The sequence below is a fragment of the Halichoerus grypus genome, chromosome 7 (assembly GCF_964656455.1).
Source record: "Halichoerus grypus chromosome 7, mHalGry1.hap1.1, whole genome shotgun sequence".
In the NCBI taxonomy this organism is placed as follows: domain Eukaryota; kingdom Metazoa; phylum Chordata; class Mammalia; order Carnivora; family Phocidae; genus Halichoerus; species Halichoerus grypus.
In genome coordinates, this window is record NC_135718.1 from 17,524,537 (window position 1) to 17,548,609 (window position 24,073).

Sequence of the window (24,073 nt, forward strand, 5' to 3'; positions counted from 1 at the left end):
GTGGGGCAGAGGTTAGTAGACCTGACCATGAGATAACCTTGAGGAGTTGACTGTATAGATTGTGCACAGCACTTTTCGGGGAGGCTGGAAACCCCACAGATTCCCCATGTCCCTTCCTTACTCCTCACCCGCTCTTCCAATTCCTGTGTCTTCCACACATACATGGTTATAACTTATATATTTGACGGAGGGAAAGAAGAACAAATACAAATGGTGGTGACTTTAGAAAGTTTTCCAATCACTGGGGTGTCTGGGGAGTGCAGTCGGTTAAGTGTCCAACTCTTGGTTTCGGCTCAGGTGGTGATCTCAGGGTCATGGGATCGAGCCCTGCGTTGGGCTCTGTGCTGAGCACAGAGTCTGCTTAAGAATCTCTCTCCCTCTGCCCCTCCCCCCCCAGCTCTGCATCTCTCTCTCTGTGTCTACAATAAGTTAATTAAAAAAAGAGAAAGTCACCCAATCATTAATTTAGAGCACCATTGCAAATTTGTTGCATACAATTCCCCACTTTCCTTCTACACCCATGACAGGCATTCCTAATCAATCATAGCACCTTTCCCTGCTAAGCCTAGATACAACTTCAAAATTATTTCCAACCCAGCACTCCAGACCGCCATCACCAATTAATCATGATCCGGCTCTTCAGATGAAATTTCTTTGCTCTCCCCTCTTTGTGGATGTGAAAACAAGCTCATTGTCTCTTGTGCCCTGGCCTCATGGTCACATACTTTGACAGCCTGCACGTCAGAAGAGAAGCTTGGAACTGCATTGCTCAGAATCTTTTTCCCTGTATAACTTCAAGTTAGAGTCTGCCAATGAGGCATTCCTGCAAGAATTGGGGGGTGGAGGACTGCCGGCCTTCTCTGGTGGTGGATGCAACTCGATGCCTGGGCAAAACTCAGGCTTGAGCATTGCATGCTGGGATGCCGCAGGCTGCTGAGGATGGTGGTGGCAACAACTGCTGACATTCTGGGTCCTTTGCAGTGTCCTAGGGAGCTCCTGTCAATCACCCGCCTTCTGGTGGCTGCTGGCCTGACCCTTCCTTCCCCTGGTCCTTCCAGCAACCATGCAAGTCTCCAGTTCCCTGTAGTTGAGCCCTTCCTACTTGGAATACCTAGAGTGGCTTCTGTGTTCCTGACGAACACCCCCTCATGACTGCAGTACTATTAACACCTTGAGGGCGAGGAACAGAACTTGGCAGCAAGATCGACTTCCCCTGCCTTGCTAAACACGAAAGTCAGATTCTTGTTGAGTTCAACCTTCCTGTTTTCTATGTGATTTCTGTGGTCCCCCTATGCAGGAGGCAGAAAAGGAAGCAATGGGAGAGAGAGTTCCAAAGAATCAGAATAGCGGCATCATAGAATTTAGAGCCGGAAGGACCCTTATACAGAAACATACGGGCTCTCTTCATTGGACTGATGGGAAAAACTGAGGCCGAGAGAGCTCCTCTCCGAGTTGGGGTGAGAATCCGGGCCGGCTCACCTGGACCAATTCTCGTCCTTGGTCCCCAGAGTCTCAAACAAGGGGACTCATGTGAGTTTGCAAGTAAGGCAGGGCCATGCTGAAATGTATCCTGTAACAGGCTGGCCACTTTGATGTGAGGTAGTAAACACCTGGCTGGAAAGGGAAGCCAAGGTGAGTGGAGTGATTGCACAGGAGTTTTCTACTCTGCCCGGGGGGAGGGGCAGGCAGCATGGGGCAGGTCTCACAACAGCACAAGAACACAAAAACCATATTGCCCTCATCCTCACCCGACCATGGAAACCCTATCATGTTTCCATCTGTTAACAGGCAGCTCATCTTAAAGAAATTCCTGTTTCTGCATCCGACTGTTGGAAAACGTGTCATGGAATCTGAGTGAACTGTGGCGCTTTCCTATTGCAATCATCCTCCTGCCTCCCCACTGGCTTTGGGGTTGTGGCTGTAGCAGATTAGATTCCTGGTGGCCAGCCACTGCCTTAGCAGAGGAAGAATTTTTTGGAAGACCAGGAAGGCAGCAGAACTACCCTTGGGCAACCATGCCCTGAACAGTGGATGCCCCCAGGCATGTTGCCAGATCCTGGGCACATGAGCTCCTACCACTGGCATGGCCCCGGGATGCTGGATGCCTTCTAAGGCTACTGCCTCTGAACGTGGCTGGGGCTGCCATGGGTACTTCAAGAATGAATTCTTCACCCACTTTCTATTTTGAGTTGCCAGCTCTGGATTCATTATCTGCTTGGGGCATCTGGAGAGGCCAGATGCCCACTCTCCCCTGACCTCTGGCAGCTAAAGGGGTCCTCTAATGGGCTCTGATGGTGGATCGCTCCATGGCCAGTGCCCATTGCGGTTTCCATCTGCGTGGTGTGGCTACAGAGGCCCCTCTTCTCTCAATCCAGCACCACTTCCTTTTACCCAAGGAGCTTTCAGGCGAAAGCTCACGTTATTGGGGTGCCTCTATTAAAATATAAAGACTAAGCCTCTCCATCGATTTCTCCTCAGTGTGAATAAACGGCAAGTGGGTTATTTTCCAGAACACCCCAGTCTAGCCCTCTTACGTGGGATGCTGCACTAACTTTTTGTGAAGGGCACCTCACGGTGGAATGTCACCGACCCTGTCAACCTGTAGGGAAACAACACTCGGGGGTTGCCTAGGTGGGGAGATGCTCCCCGCTGTGGTCCCGGGGCCCTCCAGCTTGTCTCTCTTTCCCCTGGGGAAGTTCTGGGGTGAAGCCTGCCCCACTGAAGCACCGGACTCCACTCAGGGGGACGTGCCTACATGTGCCCTCCTGAACAGTGTCCGAAACTTTGGCAACTCAGCCTGGTGGCCACACATTCCCCCTGTCACCACCACTGCTGGCCACCAGTTTCTGTTTACGGCACATTTCCTAGGTGCCAGGCGGCGTGCTAAGCATCCAACCCAAATTAGCTCGTTTAATCTTCTCCACTTCACAAAGAACACAACTGTGGCCTAAGCCACTCAGGCAGCATCCGGCTGGGATTGGAACCCAGGCAACACCCAGTCTCTCCCTCCTGTCCCAGGCTCTTTCCCCCAAAGGTAGCCCCCTTCCCAACCTTCTACACACTCTCTACAAGGAAACAGAAAATCGTCTCAGGGTCACTTTCCTCACAGGGCAGATGTTCCGAGACGCTGATCGTCAGGGCCTCGGACGGCCTGACTGCTCGGGGTTCCGACACTCTCTTGGAGTGGCTGCCCAGCTGGTGTCTCAGTGGACAGAGAGGGAGGGACAGAAACGCACTGAGTTTTACCCATTAAGTGCTAGGAAGGCACTAGGAACTTTACATACATTTGCACCGTGGAAATAAATGAACCAACCAAATGAGAAAAGCAAGGCTATTTATTCTGAGCTTACTACAGCAAGGGAGTCAGCCCCCGTTGTTTGCATTCTCAAAGAGAATCAAAGGCAGGCAGAGGAGTGGGAAAGCTTTATAGTGGAAAGAAGGAAGCTTCGAGTGGGTCCTGACTGGAGGCCGTCGGCCTGGGGAAGCTGTGGGTGGGCTCACAGGAAGCAAACGAGTCATCCCATGTGGTTGGTTAGGGTATCTACTTGGCTTTCTCTCCTCGGTCCTAAGTTGGAATCAGGGATGACAACTAGGGAGGCTGTCAGTTATTATCTGAGTCCTGGCTATTCGGGGCTGATGGTTACAGACGTTCCTGTTTAGCTCCCTGGATTGTCCCTAGAAATAGCAGCCTGGCTTCCTGGGCTGTTGGTGGCAGATAAGGGGGCGCTGCGGGTTGCGGGTCAAAGTTCTCTTCTTACTTGTGGTCATTGTGCCTTTGCATTTTCAGTCTCTGCATACTTCATCCTCACAGCTGCCTATCTTACCGATGAGGAAACTGAGGTCCGAGGAAGTCAAGTAACATGCCTGAACTGCCTCAGGCAGGCCTGCCTGATCCGATTCCACGTTTGTCCCTTGTTAAGTCCATCCCTGCACACCAGCCAGTGATCCATACAGACATAAACCAGATGGCATCATTCCCTGGCTCCAAGCCTCCCAATACTATTTACTATTTTCTCTTAGAATGCGATCCACGTGGCTTCTGTACCTCCCCTGACAGACTGAAAGCCCCACCTGGGGAACTGACTTACCCTGTTCTGTCATGTTCTCCACGTCTGGTCCTTAGTAGGTGCTCAATAAATACCTTATGACTAAATCAGTGAATCTTTGACTCCTTCCTCCCACAGCTGCTCTTCATGTTCCTGAGATGGTGCTTCGGCTCCCTCCCCAACCTGTGACCAAGGAAAAAGATGCCATCAGAGCCAGCCTCAGGTGGTGACAGGGGCTGTCTATGGCCCCTCACTTCGGGTGAGCTGGGCAGTGACCCAGCAAGCAGCCCCTCGGGGAGAAAGTGGTGTACTTCCAACAGCAGGTGCCCAAAGTAACTGAGGGTCATATGGATCCCATCAAATACTGGTGACAGTCTTCCAAAGTCAGATTTACCATCATCCCCACATGGCAGTCCATGAAGTGAGGCTCAGGGAGCTTAAGGCATCCATCTGAAGTCCCTGGCTAGTGAGGAGCCGAGTTGGGATTTAACCCAGATCTGCTTGCCTCTGGAGAACGTGCTTCTGCCTGATGCCTGAAAGCATCGTAAGCTGCAGGGTGTCAGAAGCCTGCTCGTCCTCTGCCCGTCCTGCCCCTCGGGTCCCTCCTGTGCCCTCATTCCTGCCCTTGAAGCTCATTTCAACCTGCTGTCACCGGTGGGGGTAACAAAGCGTTGCCGAGTGCCCCCTCCCTACCCGCCCCCCAGGTGTGTGTTACTATGGGTGGGAGTCTCCAGGTGGTGTCAGCAAAATACTGGATGCGTTAAATACACATTAGCTGAGGAAAGAAAATCTATGCTATGGGATCGTTCGCAATTGTAATCTTTACAACATGTATGACATAACCTTATGCAATTTAGAAGCACTTTTTATTTTTCCGTGACTCCAGCAGGTGCCATATGCTGGTGTTCACCCAGCCTGTCTATGCAGGACGCTCAGCTCCCGGGTCCCTGGGCCCCCCAGGAGCTGCTTGGGGTGGGCTCCAGCTCTGACCCCAGGAAGACCCCAGGCTTGTCCCAAGGCCCCCCTGGGGATTGGCTCCCCTACGTGGGCCTCACTGGGGACAGAATGGGCAGGGCAAGGAGGGATTCTGGCTTCGGAGGCTTTGCCTGGCCCTCTTGGGTTTGTCCTGCCCAGGGCAGGGCTGGTCCAGTGGCCACGGGGACAGCCAAAGAGCCCTGGGCAGAGGAAGGAGCACTCAGTGCTAATGGCCAGTTTGCTTGACTGTGCGCCTGAGCCTCAGCACGGCACTGACTCAGTCCCTTCATGTTGCGTGATTTCAGCCTCAGACCTTGTCCTGGGCTGGGCCCTCCCTGACACCACGCCTCCCCAGGTGCCACTGGGCTGGGCCCTCCCTGACACCACGCCTCCCCAGGTGCCACTGCCACCTCCCATGGTTTCATTCCTTGATGACCCTGAGACAGCCCGAATTCAGATGGCTGTTCTGACCCTAGTACTTCAAAGACCAAATCCAAACTCTACAAGCCCCTGCAAAGCCCCCAAATGTGACTTCAGGATTGTCTGTGGCTGGGAATCATCTACACATCTCTAGGGATGCGGCTACGACAGAGCTGCTTGACCTGTGTCCCCAAGACCAGCGGCTGCTCCTGGGGAGCCGTTCTGCTCACAGCCTTGCAGGCCAAGCCCTCCCATTTTGCAGATCTGCAAACTGAGACCCAGAGAGGAGAGCAACTTGCTCGGGGTCCCATGGCTGGGCCAGAGCCAGGAGCAGGACCCGGGATGTCCGAGGCCCAGGGTGGCACTCTCTCCATGATGGCTGGGGGCTCTGAGTTAGAAAGTACTGGGTGGGTAGCTGGCAATCAGGGCCCAGCTCAGTAAGCCAGCAAGTGAGCGACAGCGCTGTGTTTTTGACATCCGTAACTGTCCCTGTTTAAAACTTTCCACCCTCTCCCCCCAGATTCTTGATCTCTTGGACTCCCCCTGGCAGCAAACTTTTTCTGAGACGGTCATTCACCTGGAGGCAGCAATGACTGAGAGCCCCAGCTTGGAGTATGGATAAAGCCAGGATGGTGGAGTCCTCGTATTGGCCTGAAACCACTGATCCCCACCACCCCTGTGATGTCCCTTCTGTCCAAAGTCAAGTGCATTTCATTTTGCAACTGAAATTTGACTCCATTTTAGGTCAGCCAAGGGAAAAGCCAGACCCAAGTCATGCTCCACCTGGCCCGATGCCAAACTTGAAGTCTTGCTGGTTTATGCTGATGTCACTCAACCAAGATTTGATGTCAAAGTACGAGGGAAAGCTGCAGGCGGGGGAGCGGTGGTGGTTGCTGTGAGGAGACGGGGAGGAAAGGTGAAGTTCTGTTTTGTAATATTGGAGAAGGGAACATGTGGGCACGGGACTGAAAGTCAGGAAATGGCTGTTCTATTCTTGGCTCAGCAATCAGCGGGCTGGGGTGGCCTTGGGCAGGTCACTTCCCCGCTTCGAGCCTCAGTTTCCTTATTTTATAAAACCGAACGGAGGATCTCCAAGCTCCTTTCAGTTCTAAAGAGCCCCTGATTCGAGCTCGGTCCCTGGCTGTGGGTGAAGAAATGACTGTTTCGTTTCGTAACTTGGGCCCCTGAGCCCTTCCCAGTTGGGGCTGGGAACAGGACCAGACACTCATTGCCCGAGCTAATCTGAATCTCAGCGACGTGGCCAGCAGCCTGGGCTGTCGAGAGCCTCACCCGAGGAGGGGAGAGCGGCGCGGGTGGGTGGGACGGGAGCTCAGTCCGGCCACCCCAGGGCCGGGATTGGCGCCCCGGCATCGATGTGGAGTCAGGCTGCAGCTTCAGCTTCTCGAGCCTTAAGTGTCATTAGATGCTGCTTTTGATCAATGGAAAACAGGGAAAGCAACAAATAATAACATCCATTTGCTGGCAATTCCAGTCGTTTGTGGCATTTAATTAGCATAATTGACCTGAACTGGACCTTATTCTCCACCTGAATTTAAAAACACATCACCGCTCCCCCACCCCACGACATCTGAGAAATTTTTTTTTTTTAATGAGGTTTTAACTAAAGCCCAATATCAAAACACCCTCTAATACTTTTATCTCATTGAAGACATTTGATGCTTATTAAAATATTATTGCTTTAAGGCTTATTTTGATTTTTTGCCCAAGAGTGTATGCAGAGCCTTGCTACTCAGATAATAACAAAGAAACCTTAAACATGAAGAAAACACATGAAAGGTAATATGTTCCCCATTAGTCCCAGTATCATTTCCCCAGGATTACTGCTTTCCAAATATAGCATTAGTTTAAAAATAAAAGGCCGTTTACAGTAATGGGACACTTGCTACTACTTCGGACCACATGGGCCCTCCGAGGGGCTTGGACAACAGCTTCATTAAGGGGGACTGCAAGGGAGTCTTTCAAAAAAATCCCAGCACGCCTGCTCAGAGGCCCCCCAGACAGGCCACCAACCTTGACCCAAGACCCATGTCGAACCAGCTTCTTAGTCCTCTTTCAGAACGGCCTTTTTTGGTGCATTGTTGCTTCCAGAGATGAAAATATTTGGGAAGTTGACAAGCCATCAGTTGGGCACCACCTGGGAGAAGTGACATCCCGGAACTCTGCATTCCGGCCTCACAAGTGGGAGAAAGCGTGGCTGCCATCCATGGGGAAGGGGTCCTTTTGGAGGTGGGGGTATCTTTTGTTCTGGGACATGCAGGGCAAGTAAGCTCAGATGGGAGGATTTCAGGCATTCAGGAAGTACACGTGTCGTGTGTACAAGTTTGGTTTATCTGACCCAGACATGTCACTTTTTTGGCTAAGGATATCTCCGATCCATTTTCAGGGGGATGAACTCATCTAGCTAAGGGACAGAACAGTCCTGGAGGTAGAAGAGCTCTCTCAAGTGCAGTGAGGGCCACTCCGGTTGGCTTCCACAGGCTGGCCTGTGTCGAGCACCCACCGGAAGCCGCCAGCCCACGGAGGGCCCCTGAAGAGACTCATGTTACACGTTTGCTATTTTGGTCTAACAATGCAGGCCCCTTCCGGTTTTGGGAGCTGGTCTCCTGGCACTCATCAAGTGCCCAGCTTCGAGAGGCCTCAGAGAGCCAGGGAGCCAGCTTCCAGCTTGAAGGGAGGGAGAAGCTCTCCTGGTTTTAAATCCCCAGCTACATGCCAACCATATCTTGTTGTCAGCAGAGGGGGGACGATCAAGAGGGAGCAATGGAAGCGAACGGGGAGGTGGTAACAAGAGCTAAAATGGATTGCCCTGAAGCTTGCCTTCTCCCCGGAGGCAGGTGGCATTGCCCCCCGGGGAGGGGGCTCTGCTCTGCCAGGCCCCGCCTTTGCCACAGGGAGGGCTCCTCGCTTGCAGCCCGTTCCAAGCTGGTCAGGGCTTGGAGGTGGTGTCTCCACATCTACTTTGGAACGTCAGCATTTGGACCTCCTTGTCTGACCTCATCTCGTGACTGCTCCAGATGCTCTAAATTCCTCCTTCAGGCCATGAATGGCTCCTTCCCCTTTGCACTCCCAGCCCAGTGGCGGGCACAGAGCAGGCCGGCGGCATGCACCGGCAGAACAAGCCCCCGCGGGTAAGAGTCTCATGAAAGGACCAGAGGCCTCGAGGGCGGAGCCCGTCCTCAGTGGGTTGCCTCCTGAGAACTGAGACAACTGCTTCTATTTACAGGGCACTTACCGCCGCCCAGGTTCAGAGCTAAGTGCGTGACACGGTTCTCTCGTTCAATCCCGACACCATCACCTTGACCCAGGGTAACCTTGCCAGGCCTCCCTTGCAGGGAAGGGACCTGGGGCGCGGGGAGGCGGCTGTACCAGCTTGAACTCACGGAGCTATGGGTGCGGCCCTCTCTCTCACCTCTCCCGGGTGCCCAGTTTGATGCTCCCAACAGGGGCTCCAAAGCCCCCTGGAGGGGTAGCTGATGGAGCCAAGCCCTTTGGAACAACGCTTACTTTGATGTCACTGCATTTTTCTAGGGACTCTCCTTCCTTGGGAGATGATCCCGTCATGGGAATTGAACACACAACCAGTAGGCCGCTCCTCTTTGAGGACATAGGTCCTGGAGTGGGACCTTGAAGGAGCAGAAGCAGACTCCCGGGGGAGGCGTTGGGAGGACCTCCAGGTCTTGGGATTGGCCTGCACAGGATGTGTGTGGGGTGTGGGGACGCAGGGGGCCAGGTGGGACATAGCTTGTATCCCCCATATCAATTCTTACTGATGAGCAGAGGCTGCTGGGAACGCGGGGTTGAAGAAGATTCGGAGGACGACAGAGAGCCAGGATCAATTAGCAATGTCAGCCAGGAACGTGGGAGGAAGGGGGTGACCTCCTGCCACAAGCTTGTCATCCCTGGCATCAGGTATACTTAGAGGACAGTAATACGTGTTAGCTCTTTTGACCTCCTGACAGATCCTGATTTGGGGGTGGGGGTGGGGGAACGCACTGCTATTTATTAATTTCTCTTTCGTGGACAATTTCCTGCTCACTCTGACTCACCGGGTGCTGATATCAGCAGGTTTCCTGCTTCTGTTCCTCAGGACCGTCACCTACCAGAGCCTGGGACCTGCAGGGGAGGCGGAGGGCCCCGCAGTCCCAGGAGGGCCCGGGCGGGGGTGGGGGTGGGGGTTGCTGCTGCAAAGCTCCACGGGCCTGAGGAAGACCCTCTTGTCTCCTGCATTTCAAGTGGGTTCCAATGGCCACTGCTGGGAGATGTCCCATTTCTGCTGAGTCAGGGCTATTTCAGACTCTGTTCACCTGTAATGAGTGAGCTGCTCCGGGAGGCATTACCATACTGGACTTGGAGGCTGCCCACATAAGGCAAGAGGACAATCTGCAAGCCAGAGGTTATGACTTTTGATCTAAGTGTTGGCTTTGAAATATTTAAAACTCCCCTGGAACCAACCTGGGTCAGTGCTGTCCTTCATTCTTCTGAGAAAGCGAAAAAGCCAGTCTGGGAGGAAGGAGGCTCCGGGCCGCTTGGCAGGCTGGGAGATCCGTGGGGCCTTTTGGCTAAAGTGAATGAAGCGCAGGTGAGAGCCTGAGTGCACGCAGGTGAGGGGGCTCGGGCAGGGCACAGGCCCCCGTGGTCTAAATTCCACAGCGCCCCTCTCCAGCCGAAAAGCAAGAGCCCCGGCCAGCTGGTGGCAGAATGAGACTTCCCAGGTCCCTGGTCCTTTTCATGTTGCCCGTGTTGTATCTTCCCACCTCGTGAGTGTCACCTGACCTACCAGCATGGAAGGCTTTGGAGGTTTTGAACTTGCCCTACATCAAATATGCCCCCTCCTCTGCTCGGGAGAAAACCCTAGCCACTCTGCCACAGACTCAGAGGGCATTTGATTGTCTAGAACACATCAAACAGCCCAACTCTCCCTTGTAAAAGTTTTACAAGAAAATCATTGAAGACCAGAAGAGCTACCCTTCCCCTCTCCTCCTCCTTCACTTTTAAACCCGAACCGATATTCTGGATTCTCACACTTTGGTGTCGGTCGGCCGGCCGGCGAGTGAGAGCGCTGGGCTGGCGGGCGTGCAGTGGTAGAAATCTCGGCCCCCGGATCATTACACTTGCAGGCCACGGCTTGTGGGATCTAGTGATTTGGACATATTTTATTTAACCAGCTTAGTAAAAGGTAATATTCAGCAGCTGTGATCTATAGCAGAATTACAATTTTCAGGGTCAAGGAGGGATTTTGATATTAGGAGGTTGGGCAGAATTGCTATGAAATCTCATGAGCTGTCTTTAAAAATAAATGAGAAAATAGGTTATCCAAGAGTCATTGTAAGGGAAAAATCAATAGGCAGTGTCTATTCACTTGGGCTATCAAAATCCTTGAAATTTGAACAAAAGTTTCACGTTTAGTGTACTGTAGGGTTTGAAATATCGGCGCTGGAGGCTCGGTGGGTACAAACTCATTGTGCTGTGCATCCAAACGAGGCAGGCCTGGTGAAGCAGCTCAGCTGCCTCGTAAGATGGGGGAGTGTCTTGGTGATCAAATTAGGGGGGTATAAGGAGACCCCTGAAGAAAACCATGGCAGGCAGCCCACCCAGAAACACTGAGAAGCACCTGCTGTGCTAGGAGTAGGTGTGGCCTCTGGCTCGGTGCCCCTACCCCTTGTCCAGCACGAGGGGGGATCCCATGTGGCTGTCTTCCTGCCTACACAGTCCACGGCGTCTCTGCCCCCAAGGGGGGAACAAATGATCACTTAATAGGGAACTTCCTGGTGGTGAAATTCTGATTGAGCAGGTCACCTGGGGTGATAGAAGTTGCCTGCATTCATTCATTCATTCGCAATCAATACTTTGTGTGCGTGTGTGTGTTTCAAGTATGTTTTCCAGCTTTGCACAGTGGCAGCATCATAACCAATGAGGTTTATCCGAGGAGTGATTATTGCTACTTGAAAACTGTTCTCAGCTGGGTCTCCCAGGATGGCATACCCTTGGCATTGAAGAGGCTCATATCAGCCTGACCAACGGAGGCTGGCCTTGCTCTCCAGGTCTCTCCGTGACTCAATTCCTACGGCAGGTAACTGCCACATAACTCCTCACTGGCCTCTCAGCTCTGGTTTTGGTTCAATGCTGTCTTCCAATCTCTGGGGCCATGTCTGATACTCAGTGTTAAAAAAACAATTTGAAAACATTTTTTTAAATGAAAAATTTTTTTAATGAATGAAGACATGAATATCTTCCTTTTACTATTATTAATATAAGGCATTCCGGAGGAATTTTAAGGCCATAATCATGAGCAATCTTTAAAGAAAACAAAACAAAAACACCCAAAACTCCCCACCCTCAATATTTGTCCACCACGATGTTACAGGGCAGCTCATTTTACCAAGATGAGGGGGATGGTGATGGCTTATCACATGCCTGGTGGTGCTGTCCATGGGTTACCTAATCGAATCTTCCTATCAGTCCTCGGGGTGCGTGGTATTTTCCCTGCTTTACAGTCAAAGAAACAGAAGCTCAGTGAAGAGATGAGTGGATTATTTCAACTCACCAATGAGAGAACCAGAGCTCATATCCAGGTTTGTGGTCACTCTGCAAAGCCATCTCAGGGGACAATTAAAGAAGGGGGGGGACCGGTATTCAAAAGCAACCTTGAACATAATCCTTTCAAGTTCCATCATTAAATCAAAAAATGACACTCTCTATATTCACAGGACAGAAATTGTAGCAAAGTACTGAAGATTTATAACTCCCCTTTATTTAGAAAGGGAATGAAAGTAAGATAAATAATTCAAATGCAAAGGGTGGGAATAGCAGACGTTGGATTTAGGCATTTTATTTAACTTATCAAACAATACAGGTTAGTTCGGGAAACAACAATCAACATATGTTACTTGTACTAACGATATGTAGACCCACATTTCCAAGAAAGGTAATGAAAATAAATTACTTTGTGGAATACAGCAAATAAATAGTTTTTTTTAAACAAAAAATAACCCTATGAATATTGAGGGAGGGGGAGTGAGGTTATGGAGGCATTGTGGAGCTAGGGGAAGTTGGATCTTGAAACAAATGCCCGAATGAGATGAAGGAACAGCACGTGTTAATGACAATTAACAGCGGACATTCTAACTCCTTCCCCTCATCCCCTTGGTTTTAGGAGCGATTTCTCCCTATCCCCGAGACAGGCTCTGAGCACCGCTCCTGACACCCACCGTCTGCGTGATCCAGATAATGTAATCGCAGCATCATTAGGAACCATGAAATCGCAATTCCCCGGGGAAGAAGCGCTATCGTTCAGTTACGCACAGAAGAGCCATTAATTAGCAGATTTCAGTTTAAAGTGACTATGTACTACACGGGTTCTAATCCCACTCTGGAGCAGCTCTCAGGCCTAATGAATTAGCCGGAGGAAGTTGAGCAGGAGCCAGAAGACATCACTCAATGGGAATTGAAGTGAAATAAGATAAACTTAAAACCACAAAATTTAAAAATGATCAAGAGATCATCCGCTATTGGAGAAAAGCTGTAGAAGAAGCCAAATGGAGGTCATCCGAATTTTCTTCTCTTGAAATGGCACTGTTGAGTATGCTGTTTAGTATCTGGGGGATTCCATTTGAGGCAAGTTGATCTAAACTGACTCATTCATTCATTCATGCCATTCATCCTACAAATGTTCTCTTAAAGTTAACAGCATTTTAGAGAAGATGACAGGCTGCTACTTTGGACACATTCATCCCTTGGACAGGTGAGTCCTCCAACATCAGGCAAGGAAGGTGGAAAGTTGCACTTGGAACCTCCATGACAGTAGCTTTGGAAATGCTTCTGAAAAGGAGATACCCTCTTCCTGGAAGGATAAGTGGAATCGGGATTTTTACCATTCTCGAGAAGATGACCCCTCAACCCAAACCTGGTTGGCACCTACCCTCCTGTGTTGGTACCTTTGAAATTCTGGCCTCACTGTTAAATAAAAGGGATGGATGTAGAGATCAATGACCAGTGTTTGCACACTGGCCTCAGCCCTTGGGCTGGCTGACATCTTCCTATCTCACAACTTGCTTGGATTCCGAATATAGAGGCTATTCCGTATGTATGCCAGGGAAGAGGGGTGGCTTTTAGACTGGCGCTTCAGTTCTAGGACATAATACCTATGGACAATACCTGGGGGAGAGACTGACTTAATGGTTAAACCTACACGAGAGGGGCTGAACCCCTTTTTAAGAAAGAAGGGCCATGTTCCAAGGCCAAGGGTTGGCACCACACACTGGTTTCTAAATCCTGTTCATGGGTTTCATCCAAGTGCACCTTCATAATGTGCCGTGAGCAAGGGAGGGGCAAGTGCAAAGTTAATGGTCTGGTTTCCTGATAGGGAAATGGGTGCCCCAGAGGGAAAGTGACTCACCCAGGCAGGACCGGCTCCATAATTTGTGAAATCCAAAGCAAAATGAAAATATGGAGCCCTGTGTTCAGAAAGCAAGAAAGAAATGCTTTTTCATTTCTTTCCTTGTCTCTCTCTCTTGTCATGGTGTTTAAAATTTTCTAGTTAATGTCTTCCAAGTCAAGTCAAAATTTTAAATCACTAGCATGGATTTTACTGTTCTTTTTTTTTTTTTTTTTTACTGTTCATTTTCATATTGTGCAACGCCAGTTTTAAAGGCAAATATCAGAATATTTACGTTTGTGGAATCAGCAGTTACACAACCTATTTTGTGGCTTGTTTTGAGAGGGTGCCTCAACCAGAAGAGACAAGAAGACTCAGGCCAGAAGAGACAAGCCAGACTCAGGAACGTTGGCAGAAGGAAGACAGGGCTCCCCCAGGCCTGGGGATTCTCTCTGGGGGAGGTCAAACCCTCAGGGCGCTGGCCCCTGCCTTGTGACTTGGGCATGCACTTGCCCTCCGGCCTGGGGGTCAGGATTCTTTCCTTCCCAGAGGCTGGACGGATGGGTTGTGCCCCAGGCCTGGAACAGGAGGTCAGGGTAGGCATGTCCCTCTTCTGCAGGGTCCCTGCCCCAATCCTCAGCAGATGGGCAACCCCAAGGGCAGGGCAACCTTGTGCCAGGATGCATTAGGTATACCCGGTGACTGCATCGGGGTGGATTAGAGGCTCGCCCCCCCACTAAATGTGCCCTGATGCTGCCAGCATAGGGCGGGGCCTGCAGCTGCCATGCCCCACCCCAAGATGCCATGCGCTGCACCTGTCCAACCCTTGACCCTTCCCATGCCTGAGCCCAGGTTGGGAGCAGGTTGGCAGCAGTTGCTGAGTGGAGGTTGGGGTGGGAAGGCCGAGTGGAACTGGGGTGCCAGGGGGCTGAGCATCAGACCCCAGAAGCAGGGAGTTGGTGGGAGGCAGGACTGCATGGGAGCCATGGCTCCAAGCTCCCCATTCTTGGTCCGCATTGTCTCCCTGAACTTCATTTACAAACGCAATTATGAAGATAAAATTATCATGAATTTCAACATGGCGACTGTACAGCATTAAGCCCGCAGTGTGGGGCCCTTCTGAAGGTGGGGTCATGCCTGGACTGCACTGGTCACAGCCCGTGCTGGCAGCCCTGCTTCCAAGAGCACTCAGAAGCTCAGTGCACCAAATCTCCTGCTCTTCTAGGACATTCTACACACCAGGGGCTGCCATCTTACCCCAAGGCTTTGGCCCTCACATGGTTAGGAACATTCCCTTTTCTCTGCCATGGATGACTGGAGTTGGCAGAGGCCTACCTTCCTGAGACTTTCCAACCAACTTTCCCATTTGCCAGATGAGGAACCGAAGCCCCGAGTAGGCTCTGACTTGTCACCATGAGGCCACATGCCAGGCTGGTGGCATGGAAGGGCCCAGAGCTCTGAGTACCTCCGGCCTGGAAGATGCCAGACTCTGGGAAAAGAGAGCAGCCTCGTGGGGTCTCCCTGCCAGGCTGTTCCTGGGTGTGCATACGCGGTCACCACCGCCACCAGAACCCGGAGCGTGTCAGGGCCTCCCCAGCTCTAAAGCAGCGTCCCCTTAGCATCAGCAGCCGAAGTGTTTGCCAGAGGCCTCTGGGCTCAGCGTTGGGGGAGGGGGACTCCAATTCTCAATTGTTCTCACAAGATTCTTTTGCTAGTGATGGTGGACTTGAGCACGAAAATGCCTTTCCCCGGGGATGCTAGTAGCTCAGCTGAGGGGACACCCAGGGTGTCCTCTGTCAGTTCCTCAAGAGAGAAAAGATCTGACATTCAGGGAAGAAATGATCACAGCCAATGGGGATGGAACCGAGTTTTTCTGTGCATGTTGGGGTTTAAAAAGAATGTAATGGAAGAACGTTAGCCCCGTGGTGTGAAGGCCAGCACTAACAAAGAGGCTCCGTGGCTGGGCCGTGGCTTCCAGAATGTGGTGCTGTCTGAGTTACATCTCCTTGTGCAGAGGACAGAAGCCCGAGTAGAGGCTGAAGACCTGGAGTCCATTCCTGGCTCCACCACCCATTTGCTGGGTGGTCTCGAGCAAAGACTCATTCCCTCTCTGTGCCCCATCTCCCCATATGAACAAGCAGTTTGGCCAAAATGGTCCCTAAATCCTGTGCAGCTAGAGGGTTCTGTGAATCTGAGCCCATCCACCTGGTTGGCTTTTGCCATCCAAACCGTCGTCAAGGTGGCCAGCCCAGAGTTCAAAGGACACGGGTCCCACATTTCCTCCTTTCCAACCCCGCTCTCCCTGGCTCTGTGGGTTTTGTCTCCCCCCACGGGAGCTCAGGGAGGTCCATTCGGAGGCCAGTACCCTGTGGCAGGCTTTGCCGGGATGCCCAGGCTCCTCCCGTCCCTGGATCAAAGTTTCTCCACTGTCTGGGGGCTGGTGGTGGGGGAGGGTGACCCATCAGCCTCATGCCCAAATCTGGATTCTGCTTCTATTTTCCCCTTTCTGCATGGGGGACAGAGAGAGAAGAAGGAGAGAGAAGCCTTTGAAAAACGTCTCCTGCTCCATCGTTCAGCAATTCACCTTGCCGCCGAGCCCAGTGACACTCCCGTGGTGCACCTCTTAGCCACTCGGCAACTTTTTTCCCTTTTATGATATTTTGGGTTTCTGATTGCCTGCCAAGTCGAACCTTTATCATTTAATAAGCAGAAAAAAGGAAGAAAGAAAAAAGAAAAAAAGGAAAAAAAAATCCTCTAAGTCAGTCCCAATCTAAAGGGTCCCCATTCCTGTCCCCTGCCTCTCTGGGGCTGGTCCTGGATACGGAGCCAGTGCTCATGGGGACTCAACCACTTGCAGGCAAAATGTCAACTCTACTCTACTCCAATGGGGCCATTTTGCACATGTAGTCGTGGGAACCGCAAGGAGGAAGGAACACACAGCACTAGAGGGCGTGGCAAGGATTCGTGGAGGTGGGGCTTTGACCTTGGGGGCCGCGGTGGGAGGTGGCAGGGGCGTGGGCAGCGCCGCAGGATTTCCAGCCCCCGGAGAGTGACCTGCCTGAGAGCAGAGAGCAAGGCCGGGCTCTGGGGACAAAAATACCTGTCCCACCTGCAGCCCAGGGCTGTGGGGCTGTTGCGCTTGTTTTCGCACCTCGCTTCTTCACCACGTGTCTTTGGGGCCTGGAACATGGTAAGGAGCCATGGGGGGACGGGGGGCAGGGTGCATGGATGAGGAGGAGACAGGAATCAAGCAGAGACAGTCTCTGAGCGCCACGATGTCCCTGCTGTGCTGAAACCCCTGGATGGGGCAGCGTGCAGAGGGGCTGCCCGGGGCATAAGCCATCAGGATTGGTCTCTTCCCCAAATGCCTTGGCCTCCTCATCTCAGCAGGGTTGGGAGGGGAGCAGGCTGGAGCAGGAGCTCCCCAAGGAAAGCAATTGGCTGGAACCCACTGTCTACTGTCCTAACTACCCCCCTCAGCCCCCGCCTTCCTGCCTTCTCTCCTCCTCCTCCTCAGCAAGGCCACTGCTGTGGGACGTACCAGGGGAACCTCACCCAGTTATCTTGCCTTGGCCGAGCCCATGTGTTCTCTGACCTGAGTGGTCCTGGGCCCGGGGGCCAGGGTGTGTGTGGGCTTCTCCGGCAAGGCTGTGCCCCCCGGTAACACATTCCTTACCCAAAAGGGCAGCTGATCCCAGGAGAAACCACCAGGGAACTGGTCCCAGGCAACCAAGGTCTCCTTCCCTTCTGCCCCCTTCTCCCAAAGACCACTGACTGCTCCTTGCCATGGTGGGTCTTGCCTCCCCTAAATCTGCCTTCAAGAAAGGGGTAGACAGTTCACCCAGAGGGATCAGCTGTCGATGGGACTGAAGCTGACCAGGGGAAGAAGAATCTGCATTTTGCCAGGGCTCAAGGTCACCCACCAAAGGAATGGAGCTTTAGAGGTGGGATTTCAGCTGGTGGGATTCACCAGCTTACCAGTGTTCCTGTGCGGAGACCTGGCTCATCTTACAATTGTACATGGCTCAGAGGACCAAGGCCTGGGTCACCTCCTGTGTCCAGAAGACATGGGAACGTGAAAGGGGATAATGTGTTTTGAGCCTCAGGGTGTGGGGCTGGCGGGCTTCAGGCCCTGTGCATTTAGCATCCTATGGCTGAGGCTTCTCTACTGAATTTAACAACAACCCCATTCCCCAAAAAATGACGGGTTCGGCCACATTCTCGGCTCCTTTCTCTCTGATGGTGTTAAGATGGAAAATTAACAGGCACACGCAGTAGAGCATGCCAAGGTGCTTAGCCCAGTGCCGGGCATGCGGGAGGCCTCCGAGAGTCAGCGGAGGGCGCCCCTGTGGCCTGGGTCTTTGGCAGAACCTTCTGGAGAGAAGCTGGAGCCTGAGGATGTATTTCATTCTCAACTCTGTGGGGCCTCATCATCCAAAAAACATTTCTATCCAACTCAGGTACTTTTCTTGGCAAAATAAGTTAAAAACAAAAAAGTTGAGGCAATAAAGCAGCACTGAGCTGGAGAAGGGCCTTGCCCCCACCCCGGCCCCCCAGTACTGTCCCCTCCTGAGCACACCTGGGGAAGCTGAGGGGTGGGGGAAGGAGGGGGCTGCGCTGAACGGCGCTGTCCTGCCCCCAGGAAAAGTCCAGGCAGCTCTCAGTGGAGCCGTGTGCACAGCGGATCAATACGGGCTTCGGGCCGCTGAGCTATTATTCACGCCAAAGGGCCTTGTTTGGATGAAGGGAAGGAGGGGGTGCACGAGTTCACAGAATCACAGTCTAGAGCTCTGCTGCTTGGCATTTCCCCCTCTCTCTGTGACGCCTTCGTTATTTATGTAGCCCGAGTAATGAGGTGATTCAGGATGAGGAAGTGCTTCTCCCACAGCATGCTGGGAGCTCCTTGAGGCATGACAACAGAGGCTGTGTGGGATTTGGGCCGGGGGTCCTGGGAGACAGGCACCCTGTCTTTCCCCACCTTTGGCGCCTCCTGAAGGAGGCCAATAATGGGCCCAGGGTGGCACAAAGTGGGGCCTAACGCCAGTGCCCTTCTCTCTTACCTATCTCCTGGGATGAGTCCCACTAATCATTTCTTGTCCCCTGGTGCTGGGAATCCATCCTTAACCCATACACCATCTATTCCTCACCTCCTCACACATTCCCAACCCACTTGTCCTGTCATTTTGGGTTTGTGCCACCATCTTGTTTTTGCCCAACTTGCCTCTGGTAAGAGGGCTTTGGAACATTCCCCTTATTACTGACCTAGAATCCTAATGGACATGGGCAGTCTCTCTTAGCATTCCCTGGGCCTTCGCTCCTCTACAACAGAAGAGGACCCTATATCCAGCCTTGGCTCCAATCACATACACTATTCTCCTGCCTGCACCTGGCAGCTCTTGGTTACCCTGCAATGTCTCCTTTCTTGGGGAGTATCCTGTGGCTTTAAGAACTTCTCTGAGCTGTCCACACAGTCCCCTGCCCCATTTTTAAAAGGCTGACATCGTGTCTAAGAGCTACCTGACAAGTCACAAGATGTGGATGGCCCCTGGCAGACACTACTGGTTTGAGCCCAATGGGCTGCAGGCAAAGCCATCTAAACAAGAATGTTTCCTGGAGTCTGGCTTAAGGTTAGTGAATTATAGCATAGGATGAGGTCAAGTTTGAGGGTTGGTGGCTCATCTCAGGCAACCAGTGTCTCTGGGAGTCAGACTGGGGATGGCTTACCACAAAGCCTTCCTTCCTTTTGGAGAAACGACTCTGAGCCTGTCTTTTGCTGAGGTGTGGAGTCCATTCCAAAGGTGGTAAGTTGTCACGTGGCTAATTTGGAACAGACTGAAATGGAGACCTGAGACCCCTTAGACCCTGGTGTGTGGACCATTTCTATGCCCATGGTGATCTCTGAAGCTTAGGGCAGGCCTCACTTGGCTCCCACCTGCTGGACCCGCCCCTCCTATGCCACAGCTCCTGCTGGGACCGTCTGTCCTTGGGGGGAGGGGGTGATGCTGAGAGATGGTGGCTGAGCAAGGGACATGCGCCATCTCTCCCCTTCACATCCATGGAGTGGCCGCCCAAGGGGTCTGTCTTTCTAGGGACGGGTGGGTGGGAGTAAAGCAGGTTGGCGGAAAAGTGCTCCTCGTTCCCTGTTATTGACCGGAACACCCCAGCCCTGCAGTACCAGTGGACCAGGCCTCTGAGAGTAGCTTCCATGGCTCTGTGAAACTCATCGGATCAAACAAGGAGACCAGATGCAGCCAGACGTTCGGGCATGGAGAATGCCACTGACCTCAGACCCCGAATGACTATGATGATGATGATGATGATGATGGAGCTTTTCCCCTCAAAGCTCAGAGCCCGTGGAAAAGCTAATGATTTCACCAATGGCAAGTCACAGAAAGGAAAAAAGATAGAAGGTCAATCCCAGCAAAGCATCGCTCCTATTGTCTCTTAGGGAAGCGCTGTTTGCAATGAGCTCATTGACTACACAGAGACGCCCCATCACACGCTCCCCACACCAGCCGACTGGACGCACAAGTGTTCCTTTAAGAAATCCCTACTTACTCTCCAGACCACAGTCCTCCAACCACACACTCAGCTAGTGGAGGAGACAAGTGGACCAGAGACAGGGGACTCACAGAGGTTCCTTTGAGACCAGCCCCAGCCACAACCAACCAACCGTCCTTGGCTCTGGATCTGCATTTCTCCCAGGAAAGCCACCTCCACTCCCAAGCACCGAGTGCCCCACCAGGCTAGCAGTTCAAACCAAAGAGACAAGGAAATCATTGCTTGTAGTTAATTCTCAACTACGTAGACAAACGGCTATAAATATTTATGATGGGAAATTTCATTATTTAAAAATTCGGCTCTAAATTTCCAGCTAACTCCATGAAGAATGCCTGCTGAACAGGTTGCAAATTAAGAACAATTATTTTTCTCTTCTGCATTTGAATAGAACTTACAGCTAAAGTCATTTAAAGGGGTTAACATCAACCTTAATTAAATATTAAAGTGTGCTGTACCTGCTATTGTTGCCCCCTCGAATAAGATATAACCTATTTTTGACAAGTTTTCATCTTTCTCTGTGGAAGACGCTACATGAAATCAAATCAGTGGCAAAGAGGAGAGTAATGAATAATCTATTTCATATTCCAACAGTACCCAGAGCTCGGGAGTGGAAAAATATTCAGTCAGATGATGGCAAGAGGCTGCTCGGGTACCACCTGACACAGCTAATGTTTAAATAATAATAATAATAATAAAAAGCGATAAACAAATCATTAGCCCTTAACGGTTGTTTAATGCAATTTGTTAATGAACGTAATGGCGGGGACTAATAAGGAAAGAAAATAAAACCGTCTAAACAGGCGCCAAGTTGCTGGCGATGCGCAATTATTTCCTTGTCAAGTTTTTATGATTTAATGAGCCCCTCTGGGACTGACGGCTGTCAGTCAGTCGTGACTTTTTGACACCATTACAACTTCAAATACAGCAGCAGGCAGGCTGTTTTCCTCGGATTTGAAATACTGAAATGATCTGACAGTTTTAAAGAAAAGATGTGCAAAAAAAAAAAAAAAGAGGAGAGAGGGAGAGAAAGACAGTTGCTTTCCTTTCTTTCTTTCCACCCCCTTCCCTTCTTCTACGGGGTGGATAATCTCTGGATGCTGTTTGGTAATGAAAATCCAATCACTGAGGTCATTATCTGATGAGGTTTTTGGAACAGGCAGGCTTTTTTCCCCCTCTTTATTTCCTTACTTAATGATAACCCTCAATGGGCTTGCCCCGCATGGGACGGCCAGAGCCGCACAATTTTGTTCACCATTAATTTCAGCCTTTGAAGCTCAGGGCTCAGAAGCAGTAGCAAAGCAAACCCCCCACCAAGCTGGTTCCAAAATAAGACAATCCAGCCTGCCTTAAACAGAATAGCAAATGGCCTCCCAGCCCAGGCCTGGCGGCTGACGTCAAGCCCAGTGCATCTGCAGGCATTCGCCTTCAACACGGAACATTTAAAACTCTTTACAACTTAAGAGACTTTAATTAAATTGCTTTTGATTCCGGAGCAGGGTAGCATCCACTGTGTTTATTCGGTCGGGGAAACTGTTTAGTCTGCATGAATTTTAGATGGCAAGGGCTTCCTCCTCCTCGTCCTCCTCCGTGTCCTCGTCTTCACCCCCCCATCCCACCTTCCTTCTGAACATCGTTATTAGCACAGGTGCCCAACCGTAGAAATAAGTCCTCGATCAAAGTCTACGGGTTAAGTTCCTAGAACCTTTCACAGATTTGGACCTGCTTCGCCTCGGTGGGCTTTCCCCCTTCCCTGGTGGAGCAGCGAAGTGGGGAGAAAACCGTGTCCCCACCGGGCTCCTGTGCATTTCTCCTCCAGCACCCGGGAGGGCCACGCAGGGGTTCGGGGGACTTCAGAGCAGCTTCTTACAAAGCGCCCACTGTCAGGCTCCCTTCTCCAGGTGGGCTGGATGGGGCTGTCAGGCCAAGGGTTATCTGTTCCGATCCTCTCACTCTCGAGGCTGAATTGGGGCAAAATCTCAGGCAAGAGCCGATAAAGAGATAGAACTAGCAAGAAAAAAGCCACTGAGGGGTGAGCAGTGCATTCCCTCCCCATTTCATCTACTTCAACACGAACACAGGGTTTTACTGAAATATTTAGGAGCCAGCGCGCTGGTTTAGATGATCAGATCAACCTGGCTTGCTGGGTGGCCTGGGGAAGCGGCGTGAGGTGTAGGTAGAGAGCTGGTTATACACTTTGGCTAAGAACAACAGTTCCAAAAGCAGCTACCCGAGAGGCTGGTGTAATACTTCCCCGCCATTCGTGTTTCAGAACGAGAAGGAGGTTGTCTGTTTGTTTCGTCCTTTTTAATGGTTTCTCCAATGTGTTCAGCATGTACCGAATTCCGTTATCGGAATAAAAGAATCTTGCTGAGATAGATCCCTTAAGCTGATAGGAAAATTAGCACTGCCTTCCCACTCCTTCACTGTCCTACTTCGCTCGGCCAAAATCCCATACCATCCCTGCGAGGTAAAGGCCACAGCTTTATGTACACAATACTAAATGATTTATCTGGACACATGCAGGCCCTGGCCTGTTTTGCTAAGTGCGATTTCTCTGGTGGATTTTGCCATTCTGCATTTCCTCTCTAAACCATAACTGTTCTTTTCTGAGTTGGGGAAAAAAACCCATAAAAATAAAGTGCTGCATCCAGGTGATCTCGATCTATAGGAACAGGTGGTTAGCATTTTTTATGAAGAGAACAGGTTTGCTTTTCAAGGATTCAAAGCTTCCAATTATATTCAAAAGATAGTACGGACCTTGGAAGTGCCTATAAAGTCTTAAGAAAAACACATTTTGCTTTATGACTAGGGGGAAAATGACCTCAGCTTGGGGCAACTTTAAGCCTGATCATAAATGAACTCATTTTGAACGCAATTCCCGGTTACCTCGGACAGAAAGAAACCAAAGGAAATCACAAAGCACGTCAGAGGTTTGAATACACAGTGAACTCAGGAAGGCTGTGCTAACATTTTTTTGTAGAAAATCCAAGCCGTCCTTTGTAATACGCTGCAACCCCTTATTCTTTGAAAGGAGGTTAGTGAACGTTTTCCATGAAGTTTATTTCTAGTGGATCATCCTATAGGACTCTACCATATTTATAATCACATTTGAAATTTCACACTGACGGACTCATGTTCTTGCTCTTCCTGAAATATTCATGTTCTCTTACATACTGGAATGGATGTGGAGAGAGCCTTGTCAGACCTTTTGCTTGTATGAGGGCTGCTTTTGGCAGTGAAGATATTAAAACCGAAAGGATACCGAGATGCTTACACAGGTCAGGGGAGAGGAGGTCACAATTAAATATCGTGCCAGGGCTCACTTTGCCAGCAAATTCTGGAGACTATGGGATTTGGGGAAGGTAAGGAAGTATTTCATGTAGCCAGTAATCAAAGTTGTGAAAAGTGGATCTTGGGCAGGCTCAGCAAAAATATTCTTGGCTGTAAAAAAAAAAAAAAAAAAAAAATATATATATATATATATATATATATAATATATATAATATATATATATAAAAACAGAGAAAGTGCTAAGTCAATTTCCTGCACAACTGACATTAAATATCCACCTTTTCAGTGAAAGCACTCAGGCAGGCAGACTATCTTCAGTATGCCTGGGTAGAACAGGGCTGGTTTGCTAGAGCCAGTCACTGGCTCTGGCCCCTGTTTTTCTCTG

The 24,073-nt window shown here is 50.9% G+C and overlaps 1 protein-coding gene, 1 long non-coding RNA gene and 1 pseudogene across 2 annotated transcripts in view; 2 read left to right on the plus strand and 1 right to left on the minus strand.

Annotated features, from left to right (window-relative positions):
• Nucleotides 1-24,073, plus strand: part of LOC144382543 (uncharacterized) — a 258,665-nt gene that overhangs the window by 170,583 nt on the left and 64,009 nt on the right. The gene's annotated exons all lie outside the window — the stretch shown is intronic.
• Nucleotides 11,344-11,473, plus strand: LOC118521057 (U4 spliceosomal RNA; annotated as a pseudogene).
• Nucleotides 12,276-24,073, minus strand: part of VTI1A (vesicle transport through interaction with t-SNAREs 1A) — a 355,502-nt gene continuing 343,704 nt past the window's right edge. Inside the window, exon 10 of the mRNA XM_078077107.1 lies at nucleotides 12,276-23,838. The gene's annotated coding sequence lies outside the window, so the exon portion shown is untranslated. The remainder of the gene's footprint in view (nucleotides 23,839-24,073) is intronic.